Below are 12,619 nucleotides of genomic sequence, written 5' to 3' on the forward strand. Positions count from 1 at the left end.
TAGAGCTTTACTCCTTGACGCAGCAGCCCTTTGCTGCATGTCATTCCCCCCTCTCTCTCCCCATTCATGTCTTCTGCTCTCCTATTCAAATAAAGGCTGAAAGTGCCCCCAAAAAAAACATGTTTCTTCTTTTCGTGGAGCTCACTGTACTCTGCTTCCAGGGCTGTAATACTTGAGTCCGGACTCAAGACGTTTTTCTATTGTCTCGGACTTGTCTTGGACTCGTTGGTATTTGGACATGGACTTGCCTCGGACTCGCCAAATATTCTAGTTGGTCTCGCCCGAGTCCAGCACTATATGCTCTTTTTCTAAAGTAACTTCCTCCTTCAAAACAAAACAATCAATGAAGCGCACTCCTTCAGAAAACAGGTGTTGGTTTATTTCAAAATCCATGTAGAACAGGCATTGGTATACCTCAATCATCAGGCATCAATCATTTTCATTTTGGCCACAGACACAATGTCAGCGAGCACTTTGTACTGAGAATTCTTCAGGACAAGTACTAAATTCAAGAATGTGAAGCTATCAATGTTTTTAGTGACACCTGTGCTGCTTGTTATTTGTTACATTTTCCATCGGCAGCCCAGAATGTTCTTGTTACATCAGAATAAAAACACTCAACATCTGGAATTTGAAGCTACACTTCAGCTTACTGTGACTTAAAGGTAAATAATATGGCCTAATCTGATGCTTACTTTCTCGGTCTTGACTGTCCCTCATTTGGAATCGGTTTTGACTCGGTCTCAACTAGTCCTGGTCTTGGACTCGACAAAGGTGGACTTGACTACTGCCCTCGCAGCTTTTAACTTTTGACTTTGGTTCGTCATGTCAGTTGTTTTGTATTACATTTTGTATTATTTGTTATGTACTTTTTTATCTACAGTACAGGCCAAAAATTTGGATACACTTTGTCATTCAATGCGTTTCCTTTTTATTTTCATGGCTATTTACATTGTAGATTCTCACCGAAGGCATCAAAACTATGAATGAACACATAAGGAATTATGTGCTTAACAAAAAAGTTTGAAATAACTGAAAACATGTCTTATATTTTGGATTCTTCAAAGTAGCCCCCTTTTGCTTTTTTATTAATAAGGGAAAAAATTCTAGTAATTAATCCTGACAAAGACACACCTGTGAAGTGAAAACCATTTCAGGTGACTACCTCATGAAGCTCATTGAGAAAACACTAAGGGTTTGCAGCGCTACCAAAAAAATCGTCAAATAAATCGTAGATAAAAGCTTCTGAACCAAACATTACCCAATCGGACATGTTTCAGCAGTAATGCGACCCAGAATTGGGGAGAATTTAACAACACTGGCAGCCCAGATGACATTGTTTACTGCCGTTAGCCATGTAGCTACTTTAGTTGGCAGTTCACAATAATAGAACATGGCAGCAATTTCTACAGTCAAAAATCGCAGATAAATGGTTTTAAAACCAAATACTACATAAACAGAAAATGTTTCAGGAGTAATGTGACCCAGAATTGAGGAGAATTTAACGACACATTTTTTACTGCCTCTAGCACGTAGTTAGATGGGACAATGTTAACACTGCAGTGGCTTAAAAAAACACTCCAGTCCCGCCTACTTGGAGCAGATGACCGATCATAGAAGGCCAGCTTAGAGTTGTGTAACACTTAGCCGAGAGTAGAAAAAACTGTTGAAACCGGAGTGTTCATCAAATCTGAACATTTAGCTCACAGGGCTTTGTCTAAACGTATTTTAGACAAAGCCCTGTGAGCTAAAACGTTAAGATTTCCAACTATTCTATTTTCTTTGCCACGTTTAACATGAAAATCCAACATTATAAAATTGTAGATATGACAGAAAACACGGAAAAGCATAATATGTGATCTTTTAATTGTGCAAGAAACATTTGACACTAGGGTATTTGTTCCCCTCAATCAATCGAAAGCTACTTGAGCTATAGTGCGTGGGTTTACGTTGCCCCCATGATGAATTCTAAGTAATGACAACAACATTGTCGGTGCATCCACATGATGCAAGCCCTCAGTGATCGCGCACCACCCCCACTCCTCCTCTACACAGTTGCTAGCAGCGTTTAACCTGTCAAATCAAGGAGGACACAGAGGATTTAAAAAAAAAACATGATAGACTCCTCAAAAGAGGTAATGATCTTACAATTTTACGTCCTCTTCGTCTCCAAACCTGGACGCTGCTGTTCTCGTTTCTCAGCGTTGAGGTAAAGCGCATCACTTGAGCTGCTGTGCGTGAATGGCGCCGGACTACACCATTTTGTAAACAAAGCCATACTGAGAACTACAGAGAGAGCTTTGTGGAGCTGATAGGCTTCATTAGCTTTGTATCAGCTCATTTGGCAATGGCTTGAAAGTAACGGACGTTCATTAATATGAACTTTAAAGATATCGAAAACAAGATAGAAGTGTCGAGATAGAATAACTAAAAGCATAAGATTTAAACTTTATGTATAAAGATATATATCATCCTTCATCAGCAGCACAGACATGGAAAACATTTTTTGATCTTTATTGAGCTTTATTCTTTTTCATTTTTTTATAACGAGCTTCAAACAGGTCAAGCTGTACACTTTTTACCTTCCTTTGTGATCTGCTGACACAACAGAGGTTACAGTACTTCCTGCCCTGACAGAAGTGTAGCTGCTCTGTTGCTTCCATTTACATCTCATTACAGCTCATCTCCTAACACTGTTGGCATTACACCAGAGGCTGTTTGTCCCCATTAGCCCTTCAGCTGCCCTCTGAGTCACCAAGAAGCAGCTCCGTCCTCCTTTCCTTTTCTCTCAATTTCCTAGTCCCATTGTGCGCTTCCATTTCTTCTTCTATCCATCAATCAATCCTCTCTACTCCCTCCTTTCTTTTCTCTCGCTGCTGCTCTCCATACCATTTCATCTCATGCTGTCTTGCCAAGTTTGTCTGCTTTTCCCTTTCCCTTCCTTTCGTCCTTCCCTCATTATGTCTGAGTGATTTCTCTGGTCTTGGATCGTAGATAAGTCTCATACTCTAATAAGACTTGCGAAGACAGCAGGTTATCTATCACTAAAAGTGTGTGTGTGTGTGTGTGTGTGTGTGTGTGTGTGTGCGTGTGAGACAATAAAAAGTGTGTTTTTCTATTAAACAAACAGCCTACATAATAAATGAGCTATATAAACATCCGGCTCAGTTTTGCACATCCACCTTCACACAACAAGCTAAACGCTAAATGAGGCAAACTGCCAGAAACATTCAGGTCGGAAACTGAAGCCGTCAATCAAACACGGCGCTTGGCTTCTTTTCTGAAATTTGGTGGAGGCTGCAGTGTGTTTATTTTTTCTTCTTGTAAATAATTGATCCTGGCACATCTTTATGCCATGACTGATACCTCAGCTCTCTGTGTGGGACTGTAACCCGGAAGTTTAAACTCCAGATTTTCCATTCACGGCCTCTAACTTTGCAGCATCTTGATACACAAAATGTCACAAGAGCTGTCCATGGTGCTGACCAGGTCTGGCGGCCGTGGTGCTGAAGAGAAGCTTGACCAATACGTGGGCTACTAAAAAAATATATCCGATACTTTATGTGGAAGTACTCGTTTTCTTTTCTCAATAAAAGCAGATATGTATATATACAGCACATTTGATATGCATTTTTAATTGAATTTGGCAAACGAATATTCATCAAAATGAAGCTTAGTGTAAGGTCATTCAATAAATGAGATGCCGTGTTTTTATCTTTTTAGCACAGGAGGGTTTCTGCTCTCAATTTAATCATCTGATGTCGCCTTACACCTCCGCTAACCAACAACCTGAGAGAGCAAGAACGGATATCACCTACACACACACACACACACACACACACACACACACACACACACACACACACACACACACACACACACACACACTCAGGATGACCTGTTTGTAGCCGCAGAGCTGAGAAGAATCGAGCAGCGTCGTTTAACAGCTCAGAGTGTGTGTGTGTGTGTGTGTGTGTGTGTATGTTTGTGTGTGTGTATGTGTGTGTGTGTGTGAGAGAGAGAGGATATTGGATAACGAAAGGATTTAATTATATAGATGAAACGATAGAAGCAGAAAAAAAGGAGAAAAGGGGCGAAGGAGAGATATAAAGTGTTAGAAGTCAAACCAAGGTGGCTGCTCCCTCTTCCTCCTCCTCTTCCTCTCTTTGCAACCTCCAATCCTCCTTTTCATCCCTCTTCTTCTTTGTCCTCTCCTGTAATTTGTTTTTTGTTCTCTTTTTCCCCTCCTCCCCATCCTCCCCATCCCCTCTTCTATCTCTCCTGTCACTAATCCTCTTCATCCTCAACGCTGCTTCTCTTATTTTTTCTTTTTTCCCTTTCTCCTTACCACTCTCTTCTTTTCCTCCCATCCCATTCTTCTCCTCTAAACCATTTGAATTTTCTTCACCCCTCCTTTCTTTCAGACTTGCCTTTACTCATTCTCTTCCTTCTGCCTTCCACCTCCTTTTTTTCGCATTTGCTCTCTACTTATTTTATTCTCTCCTGTCTTCTTGCGTTTCTTCTCCTCCATCTGCCTTCTTCACCTCCTCTCCTTCTCCAGTCTTCCTAATTTCCCCATGTCTTTTCCCTCTCCTCCTCCCCTTCTTTTCCCTCCTTCCTCTCCTCCATCTCTCTCAGCTCCCGTTTGGTTTCCTGTTGCTATGGCAGCAGTATGCTAATGAGGGAGTTGGTCTCCGGGCTCCACTAAACTACAGCAGTCTGCTCCTTCCTCTCCTTTTCTTCCGTCAGTCTCAGTCGGCAAACATCGTGGTCACAGTTTACTGTTGGGACCAAAGCACTCCATGTTGATGGAACCCGTCCTGCATCACGCTGTTGGGGCTGTAATTCGCAATAATGAATAATGACAGGCTGACTCTACATTATACCTTACTTCATTTTTAATCCTGAGCACTCAAATCACCAAGCCAAGTTTTATGAAGTCTGGTTTCATTTTTCTTCTAAGATTTTTTTGTTGTTGGGATATTTAGGCCTTTATTTGATAGGACAGCTTAGACATGCAAGGTGAGAAAGAGGGGGAATGACATGCAGCAAAGGGCTGCAGGTTGAAAGTGAACCTGCGGCCGCCGCGGCAAGGACTGAGCCTCTGTACATGGGGCGCACGCTCTACCAGGTGAACTACCCAGGTGCCCCTTGGTTTCATTTTTTTATGTATGTAAAGGAAGAAACAAGAAACAACAGAACGAAAATGTTCCTACTACTATTTAATTTATGTTGTATTTATGTGCTTTTTTACTTATATTTTGTGCCCCTCTTGTCGTCTGTTTATGCTATCCAGATTTGATTTGGGTTGTTACGTTTGTTATGTTGCTTGTTCTTCACTGATTTACTGTGTTATGTTGTCTTGTGTTGCATGATGTCGTTTATCTTTTTGGAAAACCTAATAAAAGAGAGATTTCTATCCATTGAAACTACAGACCAAAACAACACAAATGTATGTGAACAGGAGTTTTAATAGTTTCTTAATTGACAACATACAAGGACCGTTAATGTGCTGTAATTCAGAGACATAACTGAGCAGAAACCCGTATCCTTCCTGTGTTCATTTGTATCTGCATGTCTCCCTCCATTCAAATTATCGCTTTTCTCTCTCTTCATACGCTTTATTTTCCCTCTGAGCACAGGTAAAGCGGCACTGCACCACCAAGATACATTTCCAGTCTGTCCTAAATTGATTACCACGGTATGTCTGTCCCTCTCTCTGTCCCTCTCTCTCTCTCTCTCTCTCTCTCTCTCTCTCTCAACAGGCCAGGAGTTTCATTTATAAACGTGGCGTATGCACAAAACGGGGCTGAAAATGTGCATACGCCACTTCCCATGCAAAGGTTGTGATTTATATAAAACAAACTTGACGGGAAAATGTGCAGTTCTCCACGCAATCTCCGACCCATGCGTACGCACATTTTTTGGAGACAATGGGAATTGGCAACGCAGATGGTGAGGTGGTGAACTGAAGTCAAACTGCAGAAAGTACATGTGGGAATAACTATTACTCGTAATATATTCAAGTATTGATGTCTCACGCACATTTCTTCACTCCATATCATCAACGTTACCATGAAGATTAAATCCAGCAGTGTTATTTGCGCTTGTACTGAGTGATACTTCTTCCATAAACACCTTGTAAAATCCAACTCAAATCTTAAATCAAAATTTGTTCTTAATATTTAATCGGCGCTGTCTCACCGTCACATTGTCCGCTACGGAGCGCAGGAGGAGGAGACGGCCCGACTGCATGGAATACAGGATAGCATCAAATACCCTAGCATTAGATAATGGCAGAACACAGTGTAAATAATATATAATACATATATGTGTTTAATACTGTGCATATATCATCAAATGTCAAAGTCTGGAAATACAGCCATTAAGCTGTCTCTTCCTCAATCTTGGTCTGGTCTGTGATCACCTGGGGGAGCCCAAACGTTGCAGCGAGTTCATCCAACGAAGTGTCTTTACACTTAAGTCCTCATTATCAGTCCGAACTTTAATACTGTTCATAACAAAACCTGCATAAAGAAAAGTTTGTTTGCCTATTAGACTTTCATCTTCAAATTGTATCTCGGGGTGGGGGATACCTCTAGTTGATGCTGTGATTTTGGCAAGGTATCTACAATCAAAAATTGTTGTAAACATAAATACTGCGGTGACCCTGTGCGTAATGCTGCATGATGGCACTGCTGGCCCTGCAGGAGGACTATGCCAATGGAATAATCAGGAGAAATAGAGACTGCTGTCCCTGAGTGCCGCAATGCCTGCCGTTTTGGACGGTATTATTAATATAGGTAGTCTATAGATTCCCTACACTATGCGAGAACAGGCTGAAATTATAATTCAATTTGCAGCAATTCACCAGCATCTGAGAAGTTTTTTGCTTTTTCCCTGCCCGACAGTTGTCGTGATTCGGTGTAACGAAAGAACAACTGCCAGGGTCATTAAAACAGTTTTATAAATGAGACACCAGGTCAGTGATGTGAAAACTACAGAGGATAAAGTCTAAAACTTTATCTCAGTGTGCCCGCAGCACAGAAACCACATGCTAATCCAATAGCAGCTTTACATAACACACACTACTTTCATTGCTTGCAGCTGGGGGAGAGCAAGGATGTTTCCTGTTCTGTAACTCTCTGGTCTCTGATCCAGTAGAAGATCTAAAGAGCTTCAGTTCAAAATAAATGAAATAAATTCAGTCTTTGAAAATACACGTTGAAAAAAAACAAAAGTAAAGGACATCATTTAGGGACACACGCTTTCTTTCTGAACGCCCACAATAACAACAACCAGAACAAGATTTACCATGAAATCGCTGCACTGCTGGCAGCCCACTGAGTTTTAGGTGACATTTAAAAACAAATCAATCACCAAACATGCAGGAATAAATCAAAGATTGTTAGCTGAGAATTAAAGTTGAAGGGAAGGCTTACTCACTCATATTAAACGAGCCTTGCTTGTAAACTGCTGATAATATTCTGGAGAGGTTTCTTTTGTCTTTACAAGTTGCAGACAAAAAAACAAGTGAGAAGTATTTTTTTAATTCCAATTTGCAGCCATTCAGCAGACACTCTGGGGGGCTGGCACAGACGAGGAAATTAGCTGAGTGGAAAACATGACTCTCCAAAAAAGGCCCCCAAACCCCCCATTTTATTAAACTCTTGATGGAGAGGAGTTCTGATGATTCATGTTAACGTACTAAATGAAGCCGCAGTCTGCAGTGCTGCGAGATGAAAAGGCTTTTATGTTACATTTTGCATAGCGGGGACTGTTCTACAGATTACATGATGGAAGGGGAATCAAACAGCACTTCTATGTTTTATTTCAGGGTTCATGTGACTAACCAAATAAACTGATGATTTTAAATCCTCATAAATGCCATCTGCCCCTTTTTCCTTAAAAACCTGCAATTTTGAAGAAGAACACAGCATCTATAAAACCAGCAGAAGAGGATCCAAGGGCTCGCGGAGGAACATAAAGTGACAGGAAATCTATGATGTAGGCCAGTCCTAATCCGTTGAGAGCTTGGTATACAAGTAGTGGGAATTTAAAAAACTATTGTAGAGGATACAGGGAGCCAGAGCAGCGTGGCTAAGACCGGAGTGAAGTGCTCTCTCTTCTTTGGTTTTGTAAGCAGTCGAGCTGCAGAGTTCTGGATAAGTTGCAGCCTCTCAATGGACTTTTTAGGAAGACCAGGAGAAAGTGCACTGCAATACTCAAATCTACTTGAAATTAAATCTACACTCAGATCTCATTCTCTTCTCACTGCAGCATGTTTCCACTGCACCCTTTTAATTAGGTCTGGACGATTAATCTAAAAGTAATCCGTAACGGACAAACGAGCAGTGGAGTAGGAGTCTATATCCACGACCTTCCACTTCCGGGATTGCTCCGGCGCAGATGGATATTCCGCCGTATGGTCATTTCGGCCGGATGTTTGTTACCTTCCGCTTTCTTTGCGTTGGAATTTTAAACTCCGGTAGATTTATGAGGATTATGGTTGACTGCTCCTCAGATCTCTGCAGGGTAAATCCAGACAGCTAGCTAGACTATCTGTCCAATCTGAGGTTTCTGTTGTACGACTAAAACAACCTTTGAACGTAGACAATCCCATCCCGGAATGATGTGCGGACTGGCCAGACCCTCCTTCGCAGCGCCGTGGAGGAAGGTCTGGCAATGCGAGACTAGTGGAGTAGTAACGCTACGAGGCAGAGAGCCAGCAGCTGAATGAGTCGTAATGCTTCATCCATACAAAGCGCACTGCTATCGGCAGAAGAGTAAGTTAACGGCTTTGTTCGGCTCGTTTTCTGTGGACGATGTGGCGACGGAGTAAAGCGGAGTTAGAAATCCAACTAACAAGTCATCCACCGGCTGGCCGGTTTGCTGGTTATGCGGTGCTTTTATGCTGCATTGGTTACGGAGAATGAGCCGAACAGCAGGCTAGGTCTAGCGGTACGCTGACCCGTTGCTGCTTGGTCTAACTGTCCCTCCTCCTAACTCCCCGCAGCTCTCGAGCTGCATCGTGTGGCTCTCCCATATGCGCTCTCCTTCCAGCGAGCTGCCTGCGACACAGTTTGCGGCCCCACTAACGCCTATTGTCACCATGACAACTAACAATAATCACCATTTTGTTGTGAACCAATCAAATGACCACTGCAAACGGTCCAATGGCCTTTCTATCCATTTTATTTCTATGCTGCTCACACAGCATACTGAGCTCCAGACTCTATCATCACTCCCAAGCCTGTTCCGTGTATTTTCCATCTTTCTGCCCAGTGCATGCTGGGATAAGGAGCATCGTGTAATGATTCTGCACAGAAACATCCAGTTGTCTCTGCAGCACAAAAGCACTGCAAACATCAGCTGATTAAAGGAAGCTGAAGCAAAGAGTTAAGGTGCTCGGGTCACTTCATTCTGCTCCCGACATTAAAATACAATCTGCAAAGCTTCTTTCCAGCTAATTCAATTTCTGGGCAGTCGGCCACTAAACTCAGAAATATGCAAGCCGCTGCTACGTAGCGCAGCCGCGGGTTAATTCAATTTCTCTGCGGCCTGATGTAATCTAAAGAAAGCAATATGGTAACCCAAAGCTATGCTAACACTGATTTTATCTGTCTGTGCGCACTCTTGTGATTTATACGCACATATGGAGAGTGCTCATGTGAGTGCTCTCCCTCACTTATTCAGATTTGAGCTCTCGCTCCATCTTTCTCCTGTCAATCCTGTCGCTCATTGTCATCAACACACGTGTCTGTTTTTCTCTGTCCCACTCTTTATTTTTTGTTTCTAGCCACTTCTTCCGTTGCTACCTCCTCTCTCTGTCTCTCTCTCCTCTCCACCTTCTCCACTCTGTCTTCCATTCTGTCGCTCTCTCCCCTCATCTCAAATGAAACAATGTAGCATCATACTTGCACAATGTTTTGATCCAGACCACATAAACCGTACATACAAAGATTTGATATTTAGGCTACAAATGAAGAAATGAGCTCTGTGCAAATACATGAAAACAGGAAAGGGCCTGACACAATCTAAAAAACAATATCTAATCTAATAATGTCAGTTATAAGAAAAATATATCTGTCACAGGGTACAAGTACTTTTACTTTTGATACTTTAAGTACATTTTGCTGATGATACTTTAAGTACATTTTGCTGATAATACTTCAGTACTTTTACTTAAATAGTAGTAGTTTGTGTGTGTAAGAGACAATAGTCTCTGAGGAAAGGCAACTAACACAAACGATTTATGATAATAAGACAGAAGGTAAAAGAGTTACTGAACACTGCAGCTGGTGTGTGTGTGTGTGTGTGTGTACCCCTCTAATTAAGGACAAATGTTGATAACAATAATTTATTTGGATGTGGTGAGTAAAACTTGAATGAAGGTAAATATATTATTCAGTTGTGGATTACGCACGCACGCACGCACACACACACACACACACACACACACACACACACACACACACACACACACACACACACACACACACACACACACACACACACACACACACACACACACACACACACACACACACACACAAATATGGCCACACAATGAATGTATTATTGAGATGACTGTTAATGTATTATTCAGGGATGCAGTAGGTATCACAGGCCCAGACAAAAAAAGAAATGTTAATTATTTAAACACACACAAACACAAAATACACACACACACTTACAAGCACTGCTCTCTTTCTCTCTCACGCACACACACATGAATGTTTCAGGGGTTTTATTGTGGGTTAAATGGGAGGAGCTTTGCTAAACGTCCCCTTTGAATCTGCAGGTCGACTGGGGAGAAGAGACTGATCAGAAACAACAAGTAGAGCAAAAAAGAAGGAAACAGAAGAGAAAATATGAACCATAAATGTCACTGAGATGTTGTTTCTTTAATGTTCAGTGGCTGGATTAATAAAAGAGAGGAAAGAAAACAGACACACTTTGGTTGATCAGGGTCAGATCAACCAAATCACACAAAAAAAAAAATGTCAGTGACAAAAATGCATTGTTGGTTATCAGCCTTAATTATCCTTAAAATTAAATGAGTTTTGGGGCGCCTGGATGGCGAAGGCTCAGTCCTTAACCCAGAGGCCTCTGGTCCAGTTCCAATCTGCGGCCCTTTGCTGCATGTCATTCCCCCTCTCTCTCCCCTTTCACATCTTCAGCTGTCCTGTATAATAAAGGCCTAATATGCCCAAAAAAGAATCTTTCCCTTTTCATTTTCAGATATCAGCCAGGATTTCTGCCTTCACCCCACAGTGGAAGTGAAAGGATTTCCATTTGCTGCTCTAAGCCTCGCAACATGACTAACAATGTTCTTTCAATGGTTACTTTGCAAAAACAACCAGTGTGTAAAGCACAGAGGGTCTCAGGGGATCTCAGACATCAAATTAACACCTCAGACTTGTGAAAATCTCAGTATCAAACTTGTTTCTGGGAAGGGGGGTTCTAATTAACATAAATGAGTACAATGAAAAGTCCTTAAATATCTTTAAACAAATGAGCGTTGGATATTTAGTTTGTGTGTAAAAAGCCTAACACGGTCTAGTTAGCTTTAAACCCTGCTGCTGCTGCTGCGCCTGCGTCGAAAAAGATTCAAAAGAAAAGTTTAACATTCTAGGAAAATACGCTTATTCACTCTATAGATGGATTTATGAGGACTATGGTTACCTGCTCCTCAGATCTCTGCAGGGTAAATCCAGACAGCTAGCTAGACTATCTGTCCAATCTGAGGTTTCTGTTGAATGACTAAAACAACTTTTGAACGTACTTGTTCCACCAAAACAAGTTCCTTCCAGAGACTATTTTGCAGAGGCACCGTGGCTCTTGCACGACCATTTTACAGAGGCTCCATGCGGAGCTTAGTGCCGCCCATGACGATTGTGATTGGTTTAAAGAAATGCCAGTAAACCAGAGCATGTTTTTTCTCCCATCCTGGAATGCTGTGTGGACTAGCCAGACCCTCCTCCGCTCCACAGCGTGTGGATTGTCTGGCAAAGCGAGACTAATCGGTAGAAGACTTTGTTACATCAGTCAGAGCCAGGCTAGCTGTTTAAAGTCTTTGTGCTAAGCTAAGCTAACTGGCCACTTTTGCTTGCTGTCGTTAACTGTGGACAGTTTTCACCTTCTTCTTTTTACCAGACGGAAATCGTAAACTGTTGACTTGTTCTCTTCGTGCAGATCCATATTTTTGTATGGATCTGTATCTTGCTTTTTTGGGGGGGACAAAATTGTTTTAATAACTCTTTCTTTTCCCTCACCATCTCCCTCTGATTGTCATTTATCAAAATGTCACACAAACATCTCTTCCAAAAAATCCTGTTTGTCTTCCTACTTGGTCACTGGCAACGCTTCCTTCTTGTCTCTTCTTTCCTCGCCCATTTTCGGTTTGCACCTCTTACATAAAATCCTTCACTTAATTTCTCCTATTTTCATTCTCTCTCTCTTTCTCTCTCTCTCTCTCTCTCTCTCTCTCTCTCTCTCTCTCCCTCTCTACCTTTCGTTCCCCAAAATGTCTCCATGCAGGTTATCTAAAAGAATTAGACACATTGAGGGGAAGTAAAAATCGAGGGAACAAGGAAAGCTATGTTCCACCGCCCCG

At 41.8% G+C, this 12,619-nt stretch overlaps 1 protein-coding gene across 1 annotated transcript in view; it reads right to left on the bottom strand.

Moving 5' to 3' along the window:
- The window catches only part of trpc5a (transient receptor potential cation channel, subfamily C, member 5a), a 138,038-nt gene that overhangs the window by 44,098 nt on the left and 81,321 nt on the right, over positions 1–12,619 (bottom strand). The window lies entirely within an intron of this gene.

The sequence above is a fragment of the Perca flavescens genome, chromosome 19, assembly GCF_004354835.1.
Source record: "Perca flavescens isolate YP-PL-M2 chromosome 19, PFLA_1.0, whole genome shotgun sequence".
Taxonomy (NCBI): Eukaryota; Metazoa; Chordata; class Actinopteri; order Perciformes; family Percidae; genus Perca; species Perca flavescens.